Source organism: Belonocnema kinseyi, chromosome 6, assembly GCF_010883055.1.
Source record: "Belonocnema kinseyi isolate 2016_QV_RU_SX_M_011 chromosome 6, B_treatae_v1, whole genome shotgun sequence".
Classification (NCBI taxonomy): Eukaryota; Metazoa; Arthropoda; class Insecta; order Hymenoptera; family Cynipidae; genus Belonocnema; species Belonocnema kinseyi.
This window is the reverse complement of record NC_046662.1, coordinates 39,366,391-39,373,158: the sequence shown is the minus strand read 5'-3', so window position 1 is coordinate 39,373,158 and position 6,768 is coordinate 39,366,391. Positions and strand designations below refer to the sequence as shown.

The window sequence follows — 6,768 nt, the reverse complement described above, 5'->3', positions numbered from 1 at the left end:
TGAAAAACAAATTTTGTAACGTTTGAAAATCCTCGAACAGTTTAAAAATATTGTTTTAACTTTTGGGGAACCTTTTCAAATTTTGCAATGTCTTTGAAATTGTTTCCAAATTTCTAAAATGTTTTAATTTTTTTCTTAAGCTTGTAAAAATCCGAGGAATTTTAATAGAATTTTTTTTATTCATTTGCTAAAATTAAAATGGAAAAAAATCAAAATATGCTAAAATGCTTTAATTTAAAATTATAAAAAAATCTACATTTTGTTTAATATTTTTTTAAAAGATTTCATGTATTTTTGAATCTTATAGAAACTTCTAAATATCTTTCAAAGTTACTTAATTGTTTTCCTAAATTAATTATTTAATTTTTACTTATTCTTAAACACATGTTTCTGTTTTGAAGTCTTTTTAAAGATTTTGTTAAAATATTTAAAAAAAAATTATTATCTGAAGACTTTTTAAAATATTTTAAAATCTTCAAAAATGTCATTGCTTTAATTGAAAATTCATCTTTTCGGTTCAAAATTCTTAATTTGAGCGCTTTTTTTTAATTAGAAGTTTAGTTATTTTAATTTTAAATACTTTCAAATTAATAATTTTTCAATTCTTATTTAGACATCAAAATTTATTTTGAAATCCATTTATTATTTTCTGAAAATTATTATTTAAAAAAAATAAATAAAAAGTCATTTAAAATTTTCCCAGGAATCTAAAAAAAATATATAATTTTGTAACATTTCAAAATCCTCGAAAAGTTAAAAAATTTTGTTTCAACTTTTAAGGAACCTTTTCAAATTTTGAAATATCTTTGAACTTTTTTCTAAATTTCTAAATAGCTTCTAAATGATTTAATTTTTTTCTTAATCTTGCAATAAATCCCAGGAATCTTAATAAAATTGTCTTATTTATTAGTTCAAATTAAAATTGAAAAAATTAAAATATGCTAAAATGCTTCTAAATTTTTTATTTAAAATTTTAAAAATCTACATTTTTTTAATTTAAAAAAATCTTTTCAAGTTTTCAAGCATTTTTGAATATTTTCAAAACTTCGGAATATCTTTCGAAATTAATCATTTTTTTCTAAATGAATGATTTAATTTTTATTTATTCCTAAACACTTGCTTCTTTTTAGAAATCGTTTATAAGATTTTGTTGAAATATTAAAAAAAAATTTTTATTATCTTAAGACTTTTAAAAATATTATTTTAAAATCTGAAAAATGTCATTATTTTAATTGAAAATTCGTCTTTTCGGTTAAAAATAAATTTCTTTCAACTGAAAATTGGGTTGAAAATGTATATTTTTTTCTCTTTTAATTGAAAATTCATGTTGTTTTATAGAAAATTCATTTTTTTCTAAAACTTTTTTTTAATTGTTGTTAAAAATCCAACTAAGTTCTGTTAAAAATTCAATAACTCCAGTTAAATATTCATTATTGTCGTTAAAAACAAAACAATTTTTTCCGGATTATGAAAAATTATATTCGGAAAAATCTTGAGGCAATAATTTTTAACAATTATCAAAAATATTCTCCTTACTTTTTTTTCTATTTACAATAATAGATACTATAGAACGAAAGGAATATCAAATTAATATTAATTTTATTTTAAAATTTTAAAAAAGGGGGAGGGGGCTCAATTTAATGTAACTTTTTTAGGAAACTTAAGTTACTTCTTTCAGCAACTGGTAATTTTGCAAGTAATTATCGAGTTTAATTTTAATTTTGATACTCACCGGCACTTTGAAGGACCCCGTTTTCCCCGGAAATTTCTTCGATAAATTTCCAAAAATAATTTGGATTTTCATCATTGAGATATTCGGCTACTTCGAGAACAAGAGGTGTATCCCTCCATTTGGCGTCGATTAAAGTTGTAACATATTTATTAACTTTTTTCTCCGCTAGTATTGGTTCTAAGCTTAGAATTAACGAATAGAGAAGTATCCAAATCCACATCTGAATTTAAATAAAAGCAAAAATAATAAAAACAAAAGCAGATTTTGACAGCAGTTTGGATTGTTGTGAATTGGAGCTTCCTCTTAAGTTTTTTTTTCTTTATACGGCAACTTGAAAGTAGGGCTTACTTTAGAAAAATGATGGATTATTAACGAAAACAGATTATCAGCTGTGCAATCATGGCATTATCAGAAAAAATTGTAAATTGGCAGAAAAGAGTAGAATTGATTTGGAGAGAAGGGTGATATTTGGCGCAATTTGATGAAATGTGTGTGTTTGGTAGGCAAGGAATATCGATGGGATTATTGCAGATATTACATACCTCAATTTTTGTATAAACTTTTTAAATATTTACAAAGAATTCATGAGTGACGGACCAATCTACGAAGCGCACGTGCCGCCATGCCGCAAATGCCACACAGACAAAAAATATCTATTTATTGGGGAAACTAGCGATCCTGACGATGAAGTCTCGAAGCTCGTGCGTAAAACTCAATTGATAGTTCTTGTTACCTACAAATTACCGACAAGAGGTAAGAACTTTCAATTTAGGTGAGCTCACCACTCACCAGAGTGCGCGAGCTCTTCGTGTCCGAGTTCTGCGAAAATTTAATATATGAAAAATAGCTTTTTTATCCAAATTCTGAATTTCTGAATTTCTGAAGTTCTGAATTTGACAAACATGACATTATTATTTACTGAAAAAATTCAAAGAACTTGTTTTGAAAATATTATCTCTTTTTTCTACTAAATAGTAAAATTTTCATCTAATAAAGATTAATTTTGAAACAAAAATGAAATAGTTCAACCTTTCGAAAAAATCCATACATTTCAAACGAACTATTTAAAGTTATGAATAAAGACGGTAAATTTCCTACTAAAAAAAAAAACGAATTTACAAAAAAAAATTTATATTTGCAGCTAACAAAAAAACTTAGCCAACCATGGAATAGTGAAAATTTAAGATAAAAATATTGAATTTGCAATAATATAGTTTAATTTCTAAGATTTTAATCGAATTTTGAAATGTAAAAGAAAACATTTTCAGCCAAAAATGGAACAGTTGGATTTTCTTTTGCAAAAAATTAATTTATGGCCAACAAAAAAGACATTTTTTTATTAGAATAGTTAAATTTTCCGCCAGAGAAATATTTTTTTAAGTGAATTAATTAACCTAATAAATCTTCAAACAAAAAAATACTTTTTAATAAAGTAGTATAACTTTCAACCAAAAAATGAATTTGCAGAAAAAATTAAATAGCTGATATTACAAAAAAATTAATATCATATAAAAAACCGTTGGATTTCAATAAACTACTCAATTGTGAATTTCAAAAATTAATTTTTTTAAATGGCATTAAAATAATAAAATCTTCATTGAATGAAATTAATCCGCAACTAAAAAAATAAATTTGTAACAAAGAATGAATTTTCTTCAATTTTTAGTTAAAAACAGAATTTTTTACTAAAAGAATGAGATTTGAACAAAATATTTAAATTTTCAACCAAAAAGATTAATTTTCGACTGAAATTTTAATTTTTCATAGCAACAGAATAAAAACTTTAAAAAAATTAGTTAAATTTTTAACTAAAAAGAAATCAAATTTTTACGAAGTCAAGTGAATTTATAAACAAGCAGAATAATTTTCTAGAGAAAGTTAATTTTCAAAAACATAGTTGAATTTTAAGTAAAAAGGTCGATTTTCAAGGAAAAAAGCTTATTTTCACAAACTAGTTACATATTTAACCGAAAAATGATTTTTCAAACAAAAATATTAATTTTTAGTCATCAAGATTAATTTTTAACTAAAAGAGACGAATTATCAATTAAATACATGAATTTCCATGGAAATGGTAAAAAACATGGACATATAAATTTACAGTTAGTTAATTCATTTTTAACGAAAAAACTGATTTTCATTTAAATAGTTTTTATTTTATTATATTATTTATTACTAATTTATTTCATTTTAATGAAACTTCGTCTCTTTTGATACAAAATTAATCTCAATATTTAACAGTTAATCTCTTCGGTTAAAAAGTCATTTTCTGGTTAAAAATTTAGAACTGATTGATTAAAAAATAGTTTTTCTTTTCTCAAATATTGATCTATTTAATTCAAACATCAAGTATGTTTTGGAAAATTGACTTTTTTTTTAGAAAATTATTGTTCTTGTTTGCAAGCTCATTTATGTTGGCCAAAAATTCATTTCTGCATTTAAAAATTTAAACATTTAAAAAGAAATATTTTTGTTGTCATTGAAAATTAATTTTTGTGTCAAAAATTGGACTTTCACGCGGAATATTAATCTTCTTTTTTAAAAATTCATCTTTTTAGTTCAAAATTGATTATTTTTGGTTGAAAATTTAAGTGGCTCGTTTAATTTAAGTACATATCTACCATTTCTTGAATCAAAATTATTTTTTATCTGAAAAGTGAACTATTTCATTTTTATTTGAAAAATCTTTTTATTTGCAAATTCACTTTTTTTGTTACAAATTATATATATTGTCGGAAGTTCAAGTTTTTTTGTCTAAAACTTTCACTCTTCAATTTTTGATGGAAAACTAATTTTTTTAGTTGAAAATTGAACAATTTTATTGAAAATGAATCGTCTTTTGGTAGAAAATGTACCTCTTTTATTCTACTATTTGTTGAAAAACAGAACTCTTTTTTTATTTGATAGACGCAATATGACTTTTTATTAACCGTTTGAATGAAAAAAGCTTTTTTTGATATATTAAATTTAAATTTTTGCAGAACTCGGCCTTTGGTGAAAGGTAAACTTCCCTGTATTTAAAATTTAAATATTGATTCAAATTTAAATTTGTAAAAATTAATATTTTTTGTTAAAAAAAGATAAATATTCAAATTAGAAGCGTCTAAAATGAAAATAGGTGGAATTATAAAAAAAGGACAATATTTCGAATGGACTAAAAAGATATTAAATTTTTATTGATTCTGAATAAAAGAATTAAAAATTAAAAATATTTGAAATCACATAATTTCAAGGAAGAAGCCCTCTACGTTTTCAAAATATCGTTTTGGATTGGAAAATCTCGAAATTGAATGATTTCAGCATAAAATTTCAAAAATAGGATAATTTCAATAATGCTCAAAACTGAATAATTTCAGATTAGGATTTTGAATACTGGATCATTTAAATTTCACGGAATTGAAATTGTATTATTTCTGAATAAAAGCGTTCTAAATTAAATAATTGAAAATTAAAAACTTAACAATTTAAATAATAAAATTTTTCACAATTATTACGAATCTTTAAAAAAATTGTTTAAAGAAAGCAGTTCCACTTTTAGCAAAGACTTACATTTTTTACTGAACAGATTAATTTTCAACAAAAAAAATGTAATAGTTCATACTTTAACAGAAAAAATTGTAATTTTAAATTACATATTTGAATCCTCACCTAAAACAGATTGGATTTTAGTTCATACAGTTATATGTTAATTTAAAAAATTTATTTTCTGCTAAAAAAATAAATCTTTAACAAATTGCGTTAATTTCTAAATAAAAAGTTAAATTTTTCACCAACAGAAAAATCCTTATATCAATAAAAACGATCTACAGTCGAACCTCGGAGACTATAGTTTTGGACTCTGTCAGACCTCGGACACTGTCATCAGCTGTTTCGTGGACACTGTAAGAATCAGGTGATTAGCCCAGTGCCGTCGCATCCTTGAAGCCCTTTCTCTTAGATATTATATGTAGTACATATGTACTTAGTTTTGCACAATAAGTTCAGAGAAAAGTGCAGTTGAAATTTTTCCTAATTAAAATTTCATATTTTAACTCGACCGGGCTTTGAAATGTCTCAAGTCGCTTACACTAGCTGATGCGCAAGCAGTCGAGATAATGCAGGTTTTAGGTTAAATTACGTTGATGTTGGAGGTTTTTTATTGGCTTTGTGCAATAATAATGTGATATATATTTATGAAGTTATTACACCGAATTTCTGTTTTTAACATTATTGAGGTAAGCGAAAACATGTTACCGAAGACTGGGGTGAAGCTCAGAAATTTTCTTTTCAGAAAATCAAACAATTGATCAGTTCGGAGACAATTTTGGGTCTTTATAATCCGCCAGCAAAACGTAGTGAATTGCACATGGATGCATCAGAAATCGGATTAGAAGCGATGTTGTTTCAACAAAACGAGGGGGAGAAACAGAAATTAATTTACGCAATTATTAGAAAAACCTCAGAAGCGAAAAAATCATGTCATTCTAGTAAGCTAGAGTTGTTGGCTGTAGAGTGGGCAACGACTCGATAAGAGCTTTGCTAATCGGTTTTCATTTTGACATTTTCACGGACTGCCGAGCGTTGGTTTATATTAACAAGTCAAAAACAACTAATCCACAAATAATTTGTTGGCTCAGTTCCCTTGCTGATGTTGATTTTGATATACACCATCGCAAAGGTGAGAATATGCAACACGTAGATGCATTCCCAGTGGGCACAAAATTTAGCGACGTCTTTACGATATCCTTGCATCTTTACGATATCGTAAAGACACCTTAACGGCATGGACATAGGATGTCGTAAAGTTGTTGTAAAGATGTCGTAACGATGTCATAAAGGCGTCGTCGAATTTTGTGCCCACTGGGTTATCTAGAGCACCAGTAGAAGAGGCTAATTCTTTTGTTGAACCAGGTACGATTTTAAATATTTCGATGCGCGAAGATAAGATCTTGATGTACGAGGGTGAATCAAATATTAACCGGAATTCTTTTTTAATATTTATTTATTTATAAAACAATACAAAAATACTATTGATTATTTTTCTACATAATCTCCTT

At 25.2% G+C, this 6,768-nt stretch overlaps 1 long non-coding RNA gene across 1 annotated transcript; it reads right to left on the bottom strand.

Annotated features, from left to right (window-relative positions):
- Positions 1 to 1,893: 1,893 nt before the first annotated feature.
- LOC117175034 lies at positions 1,894 to 2,360 on the bottom strand. The gene is made up of 2 exons (XR_004467418.1): positions 2,275 to 2,360; positions 1,894 to 1,952 (listed from the first exon to the last, which is right to left on the bottom strand). It is a non-coding gene; the product is annotated as an uncharacterized LOC117175034 (long non-coding RNA).
- Between the last annotated feature and the right edge of the window lie 4,408 nt (positions 2,361 to 6,768).